General features: G+C 34.1%; 1 protein-coding gene across 7 annotated transcripts in view; it reads left to right on the top strand.

The window, feature by feature from the left end:
* Window positions 1–20,547, top strand: part of NRF1 (nuclear respiratory factor 1) — a 129,391-nt gene that overhangs the window by 5,589 nt on the left and 103,255 nt on the right. The gene's annotated exons all lie outside the window — the stretch shown is intronic.

Below are 20,547 nucleotides of genomic sequence, written 5' to 3'. Positions count from 1 at the left end.
AAGTTGAAAAAGAATGGCTGAAGAGATAAGATAAATGGTGTAGGGTTGAAGATGCTGAGGGTAGAGATTAAAAGAATTTTAACAAGGAATTTAGCAGTATGAATTAATACAGAGCTCATTGGGATAAAAACTGGAGTAGCCAATTAGGAGATCAGTTTTCTGAATGTGTGTGTGTATGCATGTATTGTTTTGCCAGGAATCATCATAATTAAACACAATAGATTTCTAGAGTATTATTGAATATAGGGATAAGGCCTATAAAACCCAATTTAATAGATGGCCTGTGCTTAGAAGTGGGTCCTGTGACTTTCTCTTACAAGAATTACAGCATAAAAACTGGGCGGTGACTTAAATTTTAACAATTGGAGTTTATGTATTTGAGTATATATAGTATAGTGTGTGTGTATATGTATATGTGTGTGTATATATATATAGAGAGAGAGAGCGTATATGTAGGTCTCTTGAAATGCGAATTCCTTTAGAAGGATTCTGAGGTTTTATGACATTTATATGTTAAGCGCAGGATTTTCTAACCTGGATTTTATAGTTCTGAGGTTCAGTGGATATATTTTGGCTGTGTGACCCTGAATCTCTTGAAATTGGTTGAGAAATATTGTGTGTGTCTATGTGATTTTTCTGAGGAGAGGGTCTGAAACTTTTATGAGATTCTCAAAGGGTTCTTGACAGGAAAGTCAAGGGCCTTTTTGGTAATGTTAATGATTAAAGTCAGTTGTTGGTTGTGTTAGTTGGATAAAATTAGTTATCCTGACTGGAATAGACTGAGCAAGGGAAAGAAAATGTGAGTAGATACCCTGAGTTGAGGAACTTTGGGAAGATATAAAGTACCTTTAGAAGACAGGGATAGGAGGAGCATCAGAAGGAAGATGGGAGAAATGCCAAAGCAAAGCTTAACTAGTTTCAGAGTTTTGCCAAATCATCTGGATTCGTTGCTTTTTTCTACTCCAGGGCTCAAACTTGTACTGTATATAACTGTTCATGCACTATATACGATAGGCTTTGTTGGGGGATTAAATTACTATTGTTTTAAAGAGAAAGTAAGCTTTGAAAGAAAGCTGAACGGTTCATAGATTGCACTCAAATTCATTTTTAAGTTTGTAGTTGCTTATGTACACTTTGAAAAACTTCTAAAATGCATGCATTTCAATCTAGTGATCTGAGACAAGACATTCACTTTCCTTGCTTAATTTTTCTGCCCGTGAAATGAAAATACCATTGGCTTATTTTATAGGGTCTTCCTGAAATATGACAATTATGGAATGTTTTGAGATCTAAGATAGTGTAATGGTAACAAATAGCTAGTATTCACATTTCTTAAGCCATTGATAAAATCTGGAAATTTAAACAAATTATTTAATAATGTTTCATAGTAGAACTTACTTGATTCTCAGAATATTTTATTCTGAAGTTTTAGATAATTGGTCATTTTTACTTCTTGTAATCTTTGGATCTTTGAAATTAAATTAAGATTCCAGTTTGGTCAGCTGGGCCCTGGGTTCTGGGTAATGACCTCCAACTTTTGTTGTCACTCTTACAAATAAAAGTTTGAGCACACATTCTGAATCCCATTTATTTCTAAATGATGTTCCTATTATTGTACTAACTTTATGTGCATTACCAAATGTATAGAAGGTAGACATTTTAAAACGAGATTAAAATGAGTATTTTTTAATGTCTTGCTAATTGAGTTAATGATGTTTCAGTAACTTATGAGTTTGATTAGCTTGTTTTTATAAATATATTTGCTCGTAACTCATGATTTTTTTCTGTAATTAATGCCACTTGGCAGTGTTTCATAGGATACCCTGTAAAAGTATTGGCAAATACAAGAATTACATGAATAAACATATTGGGTAATCTTAAGAAAATTTGTGTTATGTAACTTGCAATTTGACTTGTGTTTGTGGATTATCTTTACATTCACTAAATCTGTGAAGAAGATCCCTGAGTAGAACTGGAGTACTTTGTTTATTCACCTTTTTTTGGTCCTTTGTCTTTCATAAAACAATTATGAAGTAAAGTTTTTAATAATAGAGCTTTCATATAAAAATAGTCACAAATTAAAGAACTAACCAAGGTTTGCTACATAAAAACGCCATCATAGAACTAGTCTGTTGATCCAAAACTGGCCTCAGGAACTAAGTCAAAAGAAGAAACAATTCCAGTATCACCAATTATGTGACTGAGTATTAAAATTTTTGTCTTTCTTCCTTAATTTTTGTCTCTATATTTTTTAAGTTTTTCTACATTGAAAATGTATTATTTTTGTCGTGAAAATTTTTAGAAAGAAACAAAAAGCCCCCAAAGTCAGTGGTTATCTTTGGTTATAAGCATATAGGTGATTTTCATTTTCTTTCTTATAGCTTTCTTTATTTTTCAGATTATTCTTAATGAAATACATTAACTTTCATAATCAGAAAAAATAAACATAAATATAAATAATATAATTATGGTTCTAAGGACTCACTATCAGATTTTGGGCAGGCAAGTCACTTATCCTCACTGGGACTTTTTCCCTATTTGAAAATGGAAAAGGACAAAAATGGTAACGTTTCTTCTAAATAAGAATTCCTTCCAAAATTAATTGGGAGTCTGTGTTATATGTTAAACAAATATATTTTCTTCTTAAAGCAAAAAGGTTATGTATATGTGTTCATTGTAGAAAAGCAAACAGAAGAAAATTAAAGATAACTAAATCTACCATACACAGATATTTAACAATATTTTAATTATATGGTTTTAGATACTTCCCTAAGCATATGTGTATGTACTTGCACGCGCACACACACTGTACATATGTATACTGTATATGATAATGTGGAATAATACTCTGCATACTTTCTTGAACCAGAAACATCTATGGGTGCTTGATTTGCCTATTTTTTGCCCTGGAACATTGTTAATGAGACAGCTATAAATCCGTTTTAATGAAATATAAAAGATATTCAAAAGTTTCTATCCAAATAAAAATTTGTCCAGGAAATGCTTACTGTCTGTTTCATACTCTGTGTGGTTTTGCTGAGGTAAGGGTAACTTGGAATACGGATGGAAGGGCCTGCCTATGAAAGCTTACAGTAAAGAATGAAAGCTAAATCCTGAGTTAACTTCGATTTCATTCACATATTAACTTGCTTTTTCTCTTCTCTGCCCTCACACTTCCTGAGCCAAGATTCTTATTTGTAGGATAGTTTCTGAGGTGAAAGTTTGTCTCAATATGTTATCGGTCTTTTATTTCTCCCTGGGACCTTCTGAGCTATTATATTCCCATTGAGAGCAAATTGATATTAGTAGCAGCAATTGTACAATATAGAAGTGTTAAAAATACTTGTTCTTAAAAAGTATTATCTGTGAGGTGTTCAAAAGATCTTCTATACATAAAGTATAAATATCTTTTAAATATAAAATACTCTAATCTGATTCATGCTCTGCCTCAATGAAGTGTGTGATACATATAAAATTCTGATTTTATGTAAAGAATACTAGATCTTTCTCAAAGTTAACTTTCTTAAAGATTTTGTGCAATGGGTTCTCTTTAGAGTTTGTAATGTAACCCAGTTTTCCTGCCTACTTATTTAGTTCTATCTTTAATCTTTCTGGTAGCTTTTTTCTTTCTTTAATACAAAATGGAAAGCAAGTCTAGGGTAAATATTTCCTTAGTCATCACAATTAATGTCTAAAGTAGTCTAGTCATTTTTCATCTAAGTGTAGTATAAAGCCTGTGGAGGTATGTGGTAGAAAAAAAACTGATTTGTCTATTTTCTTCATTTCTACTTTGAAGATTAGGATCTTTTCCAGTAGAAAAACTTTATCATTTATACTTGACAATTAAGATGTTTAAGTTAGTATCTTTCAGAGATAAGGGGAGGTGGACAGCCTGGGAGTAAAAGGTACAAACTTTTTGCCTCTTAAATTTTTGTTTTCAGTTTTTGTGTCTAAAAGATGTGAGAGCAGTAGCTAATTCTGACTTGGGAATCCACCAAGACGGATTGTTTTCATTCTGAAGAAATCCATTTTGTAGCTCAATGAGTGATATATATCCAGTGTCTTTTAAATAGGTAATCTTTGGTTAGTGTTAATTTACGGCTTCTGGTAAGGTAGTGATTCTTGTCTTTTAGGCTAGCACTGTTTTGAAATTATCTTTTTTTTTAATAATAGTGACTTTTTTGTACTTTATTTTGGGGGGGGGATTCGTTTTATTTGTTCTAATGGAGGTCCTGGGGATTGAACCCAGGACCTCATGCATGCTAAGCATACGCTCTACCACTGAGCTATACCTCCCCCAGTAATAATGATTTTTAAAATAACAACTGGGTTCCCTTAAAGATAAAAAGAATATGCATCTGTTCCATGTAAGTAGGCATAATCAGATTTGGCCAACCAACAGAATTTAAGAACTCTATATCCAGTGGCCTGATTGACATTTCTTGGATGCCTCAGATTCACTTCATCCTAGAATGAGATTCCATTCTCAAACTTGTCCCTGTTCTATTCTTGCTTACCTTGGTGAAGGGTATCACCGATTGATCCATTTTCTCAGAACAGACACCTTGATCTTTCCATATCATCAAATCCTCCTTAACTTTCTAAATAAGCTGAAATTGTCCTCTTCATTTCCACCATTATCACTTTTCTCTGAGTTCCTGTTACTTCTTTTCTGGACTGTTGCAGTAACCTATAATTGATCCACCTGCTTCCACTCTGGCTTAGCACTCATTGAAGGCAGAATTAAGTGATCTTTTTCTAAATACATAGTGTGATCAGTTTCCCCATTTAGGATGAATACAAAGCTCCTTAATGTGGCTGTACCTACATTTTGGGCTCAGTTTGTATCAAACATGCTCCTAACCATAAAGCCTTTTGTATTGCTGTTCCTTCTGCCTGGAAAGGTTTTTCATCTCTACCTGGTAAAATCTTAGAAATTTTATTCAAGTCTCTGCTCAAGCATCATTTCTTCAGAGTTTTACCAGATCTCCCTTATTGTACTTATACTTCACCATATATGTCTATACATGCCATTTACACTTGTTTGTGTATTACTTGATACATGTCTGTCTTTGCCACCAGTTTGTAAGCTTTATGAAAGTAGACATCATGTTTGTGTTCATCACCAAGCAGAGTGCTTGACACGTAACTAGTAGTATTTATTTGAATAAATAATTGTAGAAACCTTGTAAAATTCATTTGAAATATTTTACCTTATTACTAGGCTTTTGTGGTGTCATCTAATATTTTATAATTTTTAAGAACTTGGAGTAGAAAGAAATTCTAAGTCATCTAAGCCAGCTCACCTCCCCGAAGTGACTTGGTCATCAGTCTCTTCTTGAACATGTTCGATGATTGGAAATCATTTTGGTGGGTACTACATACCAAAAGTCTGTCTAGTCTTTAACACTTTAGGTGGTTAGAAAGTTTAATTTCACCTGAAATTTCTCCCTGTAGTTTTTACCTACTGGTCTCACACTTCTGCTCTCTAGGACTTCTAAAAATAAGTATAAGGTTTTGGTTGGGTTTTTTTTTTTTAAATTTCTTTGAGTCATCTCTATTTTAGTTTGAATATCCCTAGACCCTTAAGCCTTCTTGGAAAAGTAATGGGGTCTGTTAGAAAGGTAGCGTTTTAAAAGCTGTATTAGTTTCCTAGGGCTGCCATAACAAAGTACCATAAACTGGTGCCTTAAAACAACAAATTTATTCTCATAATTCTAAAGGCCAAAAGTCAGGAATCTGGTGTTTGTAGGACCAGAATCCCTCTGGAGGCTCTAAGGAAGAATCTGTTCTTTCCCTCTTCCAGCTTTTGTTGGCTGCTGGCATTCCTTAATTTGAAGCTACATCGTTTCAGTCTCTGCCTCTGTGGGCACATTTTCTCCTGCTCTTCTGTCTGTAGTCTCTTTTGGTCTCACTCTTATAAGGACACTTGTTGGATTTAGTGCCAACCTGAATAATCCAGGATGATCTCCTCATCTCAAAATCCTTAATTTAGTTACATTTGAAAGAGCCTTTTTTTTCTGAATGGTATAACATTTACAGTTTCCAGAAGTTGGGATGTGGACATTTCTTTTTTGCAGCCACCATTCAACTCACTACAAGGGCTCTGGGTTTAAATCCTGATACTGCTGCCTGCAGGCTTTTTGCAACTTTGAGCATTACCTACTTAGCCTTTTTGAGTCTGAATCTCCTTAATTTTAAGACAAGGATAATAATACCTATATCATTGATATGAGGAGATTTAAGGAAAATTCAGGTGAAGTACTTGACACATAGTAACTAACTCATTACATGTTGTCTTCCACAGAACCAAACTACCCTGACCCTACTGCACTTTGTCAGGGCCCCTGGGTATCATGTGTGGCCTAGATAAGTACGAACTACAGTGAGCCCTTTTTCTGTTTTCTGGGCATTGTATAGCTACCATGATTAATATAGTTCAAGTCTGAATTAGGTTTATTGGTAGCCACATCCTAAGATTGGCTCATTAAATTTAGAATTGATTAAAAACCCCAGGGTCTTTTTCATTGGTTTAACTGTTAAACCTTGATTGTGTAATTAGTTGTTTAGAACCACTGTGCACATTTTCAGATGTTACATTTTGTGTTACATGTGTTACATTATCAAGTCATAGTGCCTAGTGCATAATAGGAGCAAAATTGATGCTGAATTTAATGTTGCTGCATGGTTTAAAGAAAACTTTAAGCTTACCTACTTTAGGCTATTCAGAGAATATGTCTTAAATGCTGGGATCAATATAAAAAGAAAAAGTTACCATTGAAGTAGCAACTGTATCAGTTATATTGGGCAGATGGATGGCATCGCTAGGTACTCTTTCAGGTAGTCAGTGGCTGATCACTTCCAGGTTGATGGACAGGTTGTTTTTGATGCTTTCATCAGGTATATGAAATGTGTGTCTGTTGCTTACTTAGCAAGTGTTCATTTAGTGATTTCCGTATCTACTAGAACTATTTGGAATTTGCATTTGAGATAAAAGACTGGAGAAATGGATGATATAGAAATGGTGTTTTAAAAATAGTTATTTTTTGAGTATTACATGTACACTGTTAAATGATGAACAATATAAAATGAAAAGTAGATTTCTTTCCCACTACAGAAACAACTACCACTATCAGTTTCTTGTGAATTCATCAAGGTAGGCTAAGCGAAAGTGTGTGTGTCCCTTTTAAAAAACACAAATGATTGTTTATATCATATAGTCTTCTAGAATGTGGGTTTTTTTTTTTAAACGACATGTTTTATATCTTGATCCTCAGTACCAGTGTAGGATTTCTAGTTTTTTGCCCTGTTGTTGCAAGGCAGAGGACCAAATTTCATAGCTTTCCGTTACTGATTTGATTGTGTGGGATGCATTTCCAAGAGAATTGTAGTCTTTTGTGAAAGAAGTCTCTTTATAGGCTAAGTTTATACCAGGGAAATAAAACCAATTTTAATTCAGGCCACTTATTTAGAATATGAATAAAGAAAAGCTCACCAATTCAAATTGGTTTAACACATTAGCTTGGTATTGCTTGAGCCCTTTTCATGCTTGCTAAATGGATTACTCATTTTGATTATATTGACAGCAGGGCTAAGTGAATTATTTCAAGAACCAGGTAGTAGCATAGATCTAGTTTAGAAAGAGCTAGAATATTCAAGAGTAAAAGGTATATGGTAGCTGTAACATTCTCCCTTGGGTTCTTATTTGTGTGTTTTTTTTTCCCCCCACTCTTCTGTTACAGTGTAATCCAGTGGTTCTTAATCTTTGGCTTCAGGACCCTTTTATACTCTTAACATATTGAGTACTCAAGAGCTTTTGTTTATGTGGGTTATAACTCTTGATACTTACTGTATTAGAAATTAAAACTGATGTTTTTTAAATAGTTTATTAATTTAAAAATAATAATATACCCATTACATGTTAAAATAAGTGAAACATTTTAATAAAAATAACTATATTTTCCAAAACAAAAAACAATTTAGTGAGAAGAGTAATACTGTTTTACAGTTTTTGCAAATCTCTTTAATGTCTGGCTTGATGAAAGCTGTACACTCCTATCTGTTTTTGCACTACAAATGCTGTAGTGTGTTGCTTTGGTTAAAGTATGAGAAGATCTGATCTCATGCCATATGTAGTTGAAAAAGGGAAGAGTATTTTAAGAGCCTTTTCAAATTACTGTGGATGTTGTTCTTTGGTATAACACTAAAACTCAGTAGTGTTAATTTCTTAAAGGTGAGTTGCAATGTGGAATCTGAAGTCATAACTGTGCTTTCTTAATGTTGAAATCTATTGGTTTCTATCTTTGAATGGATCTTTTAACCCGTGCATGATTTTATAACATCATACATTGGTCATTTGGAAAATACTAATTTACTGAGTTATGTAGCTCTTCCAAATGTTGACACAGAAGTCACATTCGTTAACACTAGCCCTGATCTCATCAGAAAAGACTTTTTTGTTTTTTAAATTATTTTTTGGGGGGGAGGTCGTTAGGTCAGTCGGTTTGTTTGTTTGTTTGTTTGTTTATTTTTAAATGGCAGTACTGGCTATTAAACCCAGGACCTCATGCATGCTAAGCATATGCTCTACCAATTGAGCTACACCCTCCCCCCAGAAAAGGCCTTTAAGTTATGGAAAGTTATCAAGTTCACTGTGGTGGATACACGTTTTCCAAAATTTTAATTATCACTTGAAATACCAAATTTTATCATTGGCAACAAATACTCAGTTGTTTTCCTTGAAGTGACAATCTCACTGTGTTAATTTTGAGAAAATGTCTAATAGTTACGCAGGTCTGAAAAACCATATAGTTTGTCAGCTACTCTTTCAAGTAAACATGGGATTCCTTGGGAAAAAGTGAGTAATTCAGGTTGCAACTTCAGAGCACGATACATGTGCTTTTCAAAACAACCATAACACCTCTGAATGCAGAAGTACCCTGTGTATACTTCCCGCTGGATTACACAATAGCAAAAAGACACAAATTCAAGGGTGAGGAGTTAATAAAATATGTTTTACTCTTTCATCAACAGATTCTTAAATAAAATTGACTCTACTTTTTTACTGTGAGTACATGAAGGTGAAGAATACAATGACTACTAGTACAGTTTAGTGCCATTGCTTTAAATTTGGCTAAGATGCCAGTAGTTTTACCATACCATTGCTTTTGCATCGTAAGTGCAAATATAAGCACAGTGAATAAAGGCAAAGAATGTCTTAGTTATTATGAAAATAGTTTTGACCTCATTGATCCCCTGAAAAAGTCTCATGGACCCCCAGGGTTCACTTTGAGAACTGCTTCTGTAATCATCCACGTGTTCCCTTGTCAGTTTCTGGTCCAGGATTTTACACAGGAAAGTGCTCAAAAAATATTTGTTTAACAAATGTGATATGATGACATTTAAACAGGACAAAACTCAGTAAAATTATGTAGCTTCCTACATCCATCCAGGCAGTCTTGATCTGGTAACTTTGCCACAGACATTTGTGAGAATAGGCTGAACAAATGGAATATGGATGATAATATACTCGGTAAATGCAAATGATGAAATACAGAACTAAGTATAAGATGATGATAAAATTAGAATTAACTGATTTCAGGAATGCGCAGGAAAAGGATATACATGTACAAGTTCCTACAGAGCCAATAATTTCAGCCTTGTTAGGTTTCTATTAATGAGTCCTCTACTTTTTGGGTCCTTAAATTTGTAGTGGTCTAAGAGAGGGATTCTCAAATAAGATGCATCTGATCTGAAAAGCAAACATCTCATTTAAATTTCAATAGGTCACGGCTTGTGCTTGATCTGGGGAAGTCTTTTCAAAAAGGGTTTTAGAAGGTGAATGTTAAAAACATCACTTTTTATGGAAAACAGTGAATCAAAGTCCTGGGTCTATAGAAACTGCAGACACAGGTAGATAGTTTTAATTGAATGATTTTCCCTTTTAAGAAAATCTGTCCTATGATTACCCTAATATGTACTTGTTGGGCAAGGAATTGGGTAATACAATGGTGTGATATACCCTCTTGTTTTAGTGTGGAAGCCTCAATCCATCTAGCTACGTTTTGATAATCTCAAAGTTTGTTTAATAGTGCTCCTCCTTTTGTTTTCAGGTGATTTGTTTGTTACAGTCTATTTCTAGTTTAGGGCTAGCATGTAGGAATGACAGTAAAATTAGGGGCTGAAATGGGAAGGAACAGTATTAGTTCTAAACCATCCTGGGTCTCTCCACGCGCACCCCCAATCCCTACTTTTAAAAACTTCTTACTCTAATTTCGAGTAAAGATTGTAAGAGATAAGTTAAGGCATTTCTAATAATCAAAACCATACACTTTTTTTGTTTCATGTCAAATGTTACTGAATTTAAGAAGTTTCTTCAAACATCTTGTGAATTTACCTTTTGTCCTTGAGGGTCATTGCTTCAAGTGACAATAGATACTACTAAAAAGTTGGGTAGAATAGGCATTACCTAAACTTTGGTCATGATCATACCTATGTAATTATGTGAGAGGATGCAGCTAGTACAGGGTGTGTTACTATGTGAGCCTCTTATGTGTGCTTCTTGTCATAGGTGCCATGTCCTGGTTAGAAACCATTTAAAATCACCAAGCTGGAAAATACCACTCAAAAATTAATCTTATTTTTATGACAAACTTTAAAGACTAAATACTGTTTTAAAACTGACCAAAGTAAAAAGTCTGCTTTCAAACAGGAGTTACAAGTGGAAATATAAAATAAGGCCAAATTAAAGATAATTTATGTATTGCTTTTTCTGAACAGATTTAATTTTGAGCTCTATGTGCAAGGCGCAGAATGGAATGGTTGTTACAGATATTTTATCGAATATAGGTTTCAGATTGTTACTTGCTTGTAAATATACATGAGAACACATTTTCAGAACTGCTACTTTAAATTTTCCAAAAAAATTTTTCTCATTTATAGAAGATATACTTGTATCTATTATTCCTCTAGTACCATGTCCCAGTTAAGTAGTTTGGAGAGATTAGGGTTAAGCACTACTGCTTTGGTTGACTTCTGTAGCTGGTGTCTTTAAAATTTTTTGAAATACTCCAGGCATAAATAAGGATATAGAACAGAATAATGAATACTACAAATTTTCTACCCAGCTTAAGAAACAAAATATCACAGATAATATTGAAGCTTCCTGGGAACTCATTCCTCATCCTAGTCTTCCCCAGCTGTGACCATTATTGTGAATTTGATGTTAACCATTCCCCTGCATTTAAAAAAACCTTTGTGTTGTATTCTTAGAAAAGATACACTGTTTTGTATTTTGTAAGCTTTGTATGACATTAGTCTTTATTGATATGTGTAGTTATACTTATCTTACATGCTGTATTTATTTGATTGAATGGAGTGTGAAAGTAATATATGATCTTTGTAGAGAACTTTGAAAATAAAGAAAACTATGAAGATGAAAAAATTAGTAGTCCTGCTATCCAGAGATGCCATAGTTATTTTTTTTTATTTGACTAACCCATTCCCACTTAGGTTTATATATTTTGGGAGTACTTTTAATATGTAAGGGTTACAGCTTTATGGATTACATAAAATTGCAAAACAGCCACATAAGGGCTGTAATCCCATTTTAATTGATTCTTAGTTGAAAAAGGAAGGAAAATGAGCATTCCACATTAGACATATATCTGGTAAATTTACTATCTATATCAGATCGCGATGGCATATTTCTTAGTATGGAAACACCATATAAGTGGCAAGTGGGAAGAGTTAGGTAGTGTTGCTTAACATGTTTTTAAATTTACCTGAGAGATTTTTCTAGTAAACAAAATTACCAGATAAGTCATGCTTTTCTCTTTAAACATTGAATACTTTTTTGGTTTAAACTATTTTTGATTAAAAAATCAAGAAGATAAAATATTTAAGTATTCACCTGACAAAATATGTGTAAGATCTATGTGAGGAAAACTACAAAACTGATGAAAGAAATCAAATAACTAAAATAGATATTCCATAGTTATGAATAGAAAGACCCAATAACGTCAAGATGTCAGTTCTTCCCAACTTAATCTGTAGATTCAATTCAATCCCAATCAAAATCCCAGCAAGTTATTTTTATGGATATTGACAAACTCATTCTACAGCTTATATGAAGAGACAAAGGATAGAGAATAGCTACTAATACAATATTGAAGGAGAAGAACAAAGTTGGAAGACATTACTTGACTTAAAGGCTTAAACTATAAAGCTACAATAATCAAGGCAGAGTGATACTGGTGAAAGCCCAGATAAATACATTAGTGACATAGAATAGAGAGTTCAGAAATAGATCCCCATAAATATAGTCAACTGATCTTTGATGAAGTTAGTAAAGGCAATACAGTGGAGCAAAGATAGCCCTTTAACAAATGGTGCTGGAACCCCTGGATATCCACCTGCCAAAAAATGAATCTAGATATAGACTTCATACCCTTTATAAAAATTAAAGTGGAACTAAGTGGTATCTAAGTGTAAAACACAAAACTATAAAACTCTTAGAAGATAATACAGGAGAAAACTTCAGTGACCTTGAGTATGATGATGACTTAAAAAATTGAATTGAATTGAATGTTTAAATTGAAGTATAGTTGATTTACAATGTTGTATTAATTTCTGGTGTACAGCAAAGTGATGTAAGATATATATATATACACATATATATACACACACACACACTTTTTTCCCCACATGTTCTTTTCCATTATGGTTTATTACAGGATATTGAATATAGTTCCCTGTGCTATACAGTGGGACCTTGTTGTTAATCTATTTTACATATAGTAGTTTGTATCTGCTAATCCCAAACTCCTAATTTATCCTTCCTACATCCCCTTACTGCTTTGGTAACCGTAAGTTTGTTTTCTATGTCTGTGAATCTGTTTCTGTTTCATGAATAAGTTTATTTGTCATTTTATATTCCACATATAAGTGATATGGTATTTGCCTTTCTCTGTCTGACTTCATTTAGAATAATAACCTCTAGATCCATTCATGTTGCTGTAAATGGCATTATTTCATTCTTTTTTATGGCCAAGTAGTACTCCATTGTGTATATATACCACATCTTTATCCATTAATCTGTTGATGGATATTTAGGTTGCTTCCATGTCTTGGCTATTATAAATAGTGCTGCTGTGAACATTGGGGTGCATGTATCTTTTTGAGTTAAGAGTTTTCTCCAGATACATGCCCAGTAGTGGGATTGCTAGATCATATGGCAACTCTGTTTCTAGTTTTTTAAGGAGCCTCCATAGTCTTTTCCATAGTGGTTGCATCAATTTACATTCCCACCGGTAGTGTAGGAGGGTTCCCTTTTCTCAGCACCCTCTCCAGCATTTATTATTTGTAGACTTTTTAATGATGTCCATTCTGACCAGTGTGAAGTGGTACCTCATTGTAGTTTTGATTTCCATTTCTCTAATAGTTAGTGATGTTGAGCATCTTTTCATGTGCCTATTGCCGGGTGATGACTTTTTAGGTACAACACCAAAGGCATGATCTATGAAAGAAAGAATTGATAACTGGTACATCCGTACAATGGAATAGTATTCAGCACTAAAAATAAATGAGCTATCAAGCCATGAAGAGCCATGGAGGAATCTTAAATGCATTTTACTAAGTGAAAGAAGCCAACCTGAAAAGGCTAAGTATTGTATGATTCCAGCTATCTGAAGTTCTGGGAAAGACAAAACTATGGAGATAGTGAAACGATCAGTGGTTGCTAGGGTTTAGGAGAAGGGAGAGAGGGAGCACAGGTGTTTTAGGACAGTGAAACCATTCCGTATGATACTGTAATGGAAGGTACATCATATTACACCTGTCAGAACCTGCGTACTACAACATAAAGAGTGAACTCTAATGTAAACTATGGCCTTTAATATTGGTTCGTCAATTGTAACACATTTAACCACACTAAGGAAGATGTTGATTGGAGAGGAAGAGGGTGGTGAAGGAGGTATATGAGAATTCACTGTACTTTGCTTAATTTTTCTATAAACTTAAAACTGCTCTAAAAATAAAACATATTTATTTAAAAAAAATGCATATGTCAAAAACCAATGTTCCTATAAGAAATCATGGTAAATGTTGGGAGGGGGGCAGGGATTTTCAGGGGTAATCAGGAACTCCTCCAAACTAAATCATCATAGCCTACTGTAGTTAGATAATGCTGAATACTTTCATAGTTATGTAGTGCTATAATTTACATACAGCATATATATTTTATAGTTTAAATACATGTATTTATTAAAACATAGTTTATGTACAATATATACATAATGTATAGTTAGTAATATATAATATTGAATACATTTGAATGTATAGGATGCATGGTGGTGGGGAAAGACTGAAGAAATCAGGTGGTGGGTCAGCTTCATCTAATGAAGAGAGTGTTACTGATGGAGCTTTCCTAACACTGTCGCTGGTGGGAAAAATACCTATGACTTTTCCTTCTTCACTTTGAATAATGATTTAGTGGAGCTCATGTTTGTCAGCAGTAGCCTGTGGTGGCCCTTGTCTTTTTAGTATCATGCTGTTCCTGCTCCCTTCCCCAGTGGCGTGGTATGCTAATAAATGTCTAACTAACTAAAAAGTGCACAAGTTCAAAGGCACTTAGATCAAAAGAAATTCCAGTACTGTTCAGTAACCAGTGCTTTCCACCATGACATTTATTTGCCAAGAAAATATAAAATTATAAACAGTACATAGTATTCTGATTTAAACAGCACACAGATACTCATTGTAGGCTTCCTTTTGACTTTTTTTAAGACTTCATTTTTTAAAGAGCAGTTTTAGATTTACAGCAAAATTGAGAGGTACAGAGATTTCCTGTATACTCCCTTTTCCCCACATATACACAGTCTCACCCATTATCAGCACAACTGACCAGAATGGTGAATTTTTTACCAAGAAAAACCCTACATTGACATATAATCACCAAAGCCCATAGTTTACTTTAGGGTTTACTCTTGGTGTTGTATATTTCTGTGGATTTGGACTAATGTGTAATCACACATCCATCACTATAATATCATGAAGAGTATTTGTACTGCCCTAAATGTCCTCTGTGCTCCACCTATTAATTTCCCCCACCTACACCCTCAATCCTGGCAACCACTGATCTTTTTCTTATCAGTACAGTTTTGCCTTTTCCAGAATGTTATATAGTTGGAATCAGACTAAGCAGCCTTTTCACATTGGCTTCTTTCATGCAGTAATATGCATTTAAGATTCTTCCTTGTCTTTTCATGGCTTGATTCTTCTTAGTGCTAAATAATATTCTACTGTATGGGTATACCACAGTTTGTTTATCCAGTCACCCATTGAAGGACATCTTGATTACTTCCAAGTTTTGGCAATTATCAATAAAGAGTACAAATATTTGTGTGCAGATTTTTGTTGTGTACATAGGTTTTCAGCTCATATGGATAAATACCAAGGAGTGTGTTGGATCATATAGTAAGAGTATGTTTAGTTTTATAAGAAACTGCCAAACTGTCTTCCAAAGTGACTGGCATATGCATTTTAACATTGTTCATGCTTTTTCAAAAATGCATTTGTCAGGTATGTAAAGAAATGCCTGTCTTATGATAGGATGATGCCCTTACAAGCATTGAGATCTTAGGGCTGGTTGTCCTTCCATATATATCATCAGCTGCTTGTGCTATGCTCGTTCTTGTCTGCTTTTTCTTTAATTTATTTGTTTTATTTCTTTTCCTTTATTCTTGCTCTCTTTATCCAGCTTTACTGCTTCTCTTGCTTTGGCCTGGGGAATGAGAGAACTACTCTTGTTAGACTAATGTACTGATTTAAAAGGCAAATAAGACAAAACTAAAACTGTTTCCCAGGGTCTCCTGGCTATGGTGTGGATGGTTGAGACTGCAGCATTCAATAAAAGTGTTGTTACACAATTAGTTTCACTGTACAGTTCTTCCAAGGTGGGATTAGAGGAGCAGTACATTAATAAAGCCTGCTTTCCTTTGCAATTTAAAAATAAAGAAACTTTTAAAAATGTTTTAAGACTATGATAGCAGAAGAAGTATGATACTTTTTCCTACATTTCTCTAGGAAAGCCTTTCAGTTTCTACTGTTACAGTTCTCAAGGAGGACCAAACCTTAGTTAAAGCTTGCTTTATACCATCTGTGTAATTTTGTGTGTACATTTGTACATACCCCAAACTGCAGAAGAATTATATATCAGTAGATTATATTCTCTCAGTAGATGAAGGGAAAGGACTATATCAAATCTTATCCAGGGTTTGTATCCTGAGACACTTGAGACAGTCTTTCTAAATACACATTTGTAAACCCCGTGGTTCAGACACTCTTGGTACAGAATCTTAGAGCTTTTTTGTTTTTGTTTTCTGTGGGTTTTTTTTTCTCCCTTATTTTCGGCATGCTAGTTTGAGTCAAGATAGGTACAAGGCCCACTTCTCCAGTGCTCTCAACTGGTTGTCTTTGTTTTGCATGAAGATACCTCTTGGTATCTTAGAGCTCACTGCTTCCTGACAACCCACTCCATCTTCATATTCCCGTTAGAAGAATGATCTGTTGGCCAGAATTCTGCCCTACCTCCCCTAACTTCTTGCCTATTTGTTCTTATTAGGGACACACAATATTTATAATTCCTCTTAATGATATTCTTTAATATTTAATCAGAGGTCATTTTCCAAGACCCTTTCTTTAGGTTTAGACATCTCTATTTTTTTTGACTGTTCCTTATAATATTGGCTGTTTCACAGTCCCAATGAAATATAATGGGGTTTTTCTACCTCTTTAAAAAGTAAAGTGCCCAGCACTAAATACAGATGTGATCAGGCTGATGCAGCAAGCACCTTTCATTATCCACATTTTACATATGTTGCTTGTCATGATGTTTATTTCCACACTAAGCTTCGTGTGAACCAGCACACCTGAGCCTTTTTTTCTGTGATGGTGACAAAAGTCATCATCCTATGTCTTTCTGCAATGGCTGTTTTTTTTTAAGCCAAAGTTCAGAATGTTATGTTTATGCTTATTGAAATTTATCCTATTTGATTTTGCTTATTATTTTAGACTGTTTGAGTCTTTTTGGAATTTGATTTTACCCACCAAGGGCAGGCTTTACTATCCCTTGCATCTGTAGTTATCCACCTATTTGGTTAACATATCGTTTATCTCTCTTCAGTTCCAAAAACTGTCCCTCCATTGCTGCCTTTTTTTCCATTTGTTTTTCTCAGTGGCTGATTCCAGCTTGTGTTGCTTTGATAGATATGTATGGCTAAACACAAACCTCAGACAGTAGAAAAATATACGTTTGCAAAGCCACTAGAGAGTTGTAGTGTGCTTGGATCATGTTGAACATCAGGAAGCTTTATGTTTCGTTTTCTTCCTCTTCCTCTCCTTCTCCTCCTCCTTTTTTTTTTTTTTGACATTCATTATTCATTCTTTTGGTATGTTGGAGTCAATTCTTTTGTGTTTTCCCTTTTCTCTATAAACTTTTCTGTATGTATTTGAAAAGCTGCAGGCCTCAAGGACTGTGTCTATAATGCCTAGGGTATAAAATGACCCTGGGGTGAGTCTGTAAGGCAGAGGTCTTAACAGGTGGCTAATTCTTGGACTTCAGTTTCCCAACTATGCAGTGGAAGACTTGCATTAACCGAGGCATTTCCTCTTCTGCTTCTGCTCTGTGGAGTCCTGAGGAACGAGCCTCAGAGGGTATTGCAGGAGGTGAGGGGGATGAGTGCATATAGCTCTCTACAGCCCCCAGCTCCTTCAATTAGAGAAGTTCCATTTTTATCTTATATTTTGAGGTTCCACATAGGATTCTGTTTAAAGAAAGAGTTCCCATTGAGCAGCTTTGATGGTCTATGTATGAGTCTCCCTGATCCATGAGCTTGGAGGTCACCCTCAGACTTTCTATTTGGTGAAGAGGGAGAGGGACTTATGCTATTTTATTTTTCTTTCCCAGACTTGGGAATAACCCCTCCTCCATCCCCTCATTATAAAAGTAACTACATGCTTATTACTTTAAAGGGAGAAAAAAATCTATAAAACAGAATTCAGTTCTTCATAATTCATAATTCCATTCTGCACAGAAGAAAAGCATTCTTAACAGTTTCAGTGTATCTTTCTAGATTCTTTTGTTTGCACATAACCATATCTGTACCTTTTTTTTAAAAAATGAGATCATACTCATCCTAGCAAGTTTTATAACCTGTTTTTTTTCAATTTATAGCAGTATAATGTGGGCATTTTTCTGTGTCAGTACATACCAATTTACTTCCTCCTTTAATACTTCTGTAATATTTCTCTGGCTAATAATTAGTAACTATACTAAGTCAGAGTGAATATTCCTTGTTGCACAACACATGGAACCTGTTCTAAAGTATAACCCTACTTTTATTTACATGTTACTACTGGCATATTCATTTTTTTCCCAGTAGTTTACTCTTTGTTCACTCTGTTTTTGGGTTTTGATATTTGTTGATTTTTCCAGTTGCCTCTCTTTCCTCTGGTTTAATTCCACATCAAGACCTCAGAAGTATTATCCCAGTCAAGCGACAGATGCAGATAACCCTTTTCTTTTAGGCAACAGCTTTAATTTAATGTCTGCTTTAATAGTTACAAGTCTGTTCTTAAGAACAAAATCTTGGCAGCCAGAATTATACTTGACACTTTTGTTCCAGTATATTACTGGTGAGAAAGACAGTTGACTTGTTTTGACCCAAGTGAGCTTAGTTCTAAGCGCTTAGGAAGGTGGGTGACAAGCAGCTTTTGGTGGTTTGACAGCCAGCTGCAGGACGTCTTTTGTGGCCAGGACCAAGCGGCTGTTGATAAGTGTATATGGTAAATTACATTTGATGGTCCCTTTCCCCTTTTGTGTTTTAGAATTTTATAAAAGATCACATTGAGAACTTAGCAGTGAGAAAAACATTTTTTATTACTATAAGATGATTATTATCTCCTCTTCTTTGTACAGTGCTCTACAATGTTTCAAATAAGTTATTCTAAATGGATATAACATTTCCATAGTTATGGAAAAATTTTGGTGATTTTTTTGAACAGGAAATATAGTGTAAATGTTATTTAGGCAGCTTTTATTTCTTTAGAAATTTAGGATAGCATTTCTTCTTTCCCCTTTAAGTTTAGAGATAGCTTGTATAGGTTAAACAAATTCTAAAATGGAAATGTTATTCCTAGTTTTAAGTAAAGTCATTTTAGTTTTATATTTAACCATTCTGTAAATTTTATCCTAGAAATGTATGTGCTTTTTTACTTTTCTCTAACTTCCTTTCCTTATCTAGGAGTCTAAGATGATTTTCCTTCTTACTATGTCTGAAACTTTGATTATGCTATTCTAATTTTAATTTTGTAAGTAATTCAAGATAGGGTTTGTTTTAGTGGATTACTCACAAAGGAAATATGGAGATTTTAATTTTTGAATAGGTATTATTCAAATTTAGATGTCTGACACTTTTTGAAGTGTTTATGTTGGGGACCATTATGCTATTTAGAAAGTTTTGTTTAATTACTATTGTTCACATTACAAAATGTCTGGGCACTCTATCTTTTATCTTAAAATGTATTTTGTATGTTTTTGTCCAATTTAGGAAGTTTTAATTTCTCATTCATTCAGTAAACAAATCTAAGTAATTATTGGGAGCCTGGAACAGTTCTTGGTGCTGAGGATAAAGCATTGAATAAAACAGAATGTCTTTGCCTCTACGAGCTTACTTTCTAATGAGTTGAGGGAATAAAAGCTAAATAAATGTTACATCGGGTGGTAATGAGTGCCACGGGGAAAATGATGTCAGCTTGAGATTGTCTCCATTATCATTCAGAAGATTAATTCTCAAAAATACCAAGACTGCAGATGGAAACCTGGGCTGGATATATAACAGAGTTTTGATTTACTGTTGATCATTGATGTGTAATTTGAATGGACTCCCATATTTACTGTCTGCTCTTTTTCATACTGCTTTCAGTTTCACAATTGTGATAATTCTTAGTGTGGTTCTATTTATTGTTGCTTAAAATAATACCTTCCATTGTGTTTTACAGTTAAAAAAACATCTTCGCAATTCATTTTTTTAAGTGGCTGTAGCATAATAGTTTTGGTTGAACCATATGAAATTGCTGACATTTGACTGTTTTGGATCTACAAAAAGCAATTTCACATTGTTCGGTCTAATACTGTGCTGTACCTGCCTTTAAAAACAAAATATGAACATGTTTTATAAACTGTAAGGCACTATTATGTACATTGCCAAGATTTAAATTTTGTTTCTGTCACTCATTTCCTATTCACTTTGCAACAATTACTTAACCTCATTGTGCCTCATTTCATCATGACAGGATAATTATTAATAATACCTCATGGAGTTGTGAGGATTACATTATACATTATAATGAGATCATATACATAAAAGTGCTTAGAAGAGTACCTAGCACATAGTAAAGGCTCAATAAATGTTAGATATCATTACTGTTACTACCTTATGAGTCAAGGATCATCCTTGTCAGCTTTGCAGATGATCAAACAGAAGCTCT

The sequence above is a fragment of the Vicugna pacos genome, chromosome 7 (genome assembly GCF_048564905.1).
Source record: "Vicugna pacos chromosome 7, VicPac4, whole genome shotgun sequence".
Taxonomy (NCBI): Eukaryota; Metazoa; Chordata; class Mammalia; order Artiodactyla; family Camelidae; genus Vicugna; species Vicugna pacos.
The sequence above is the reverse complement of the archived record's forward strand: the minus strand, read 5'-3'. Positions and strand labels throughout refer to the sequence as shown.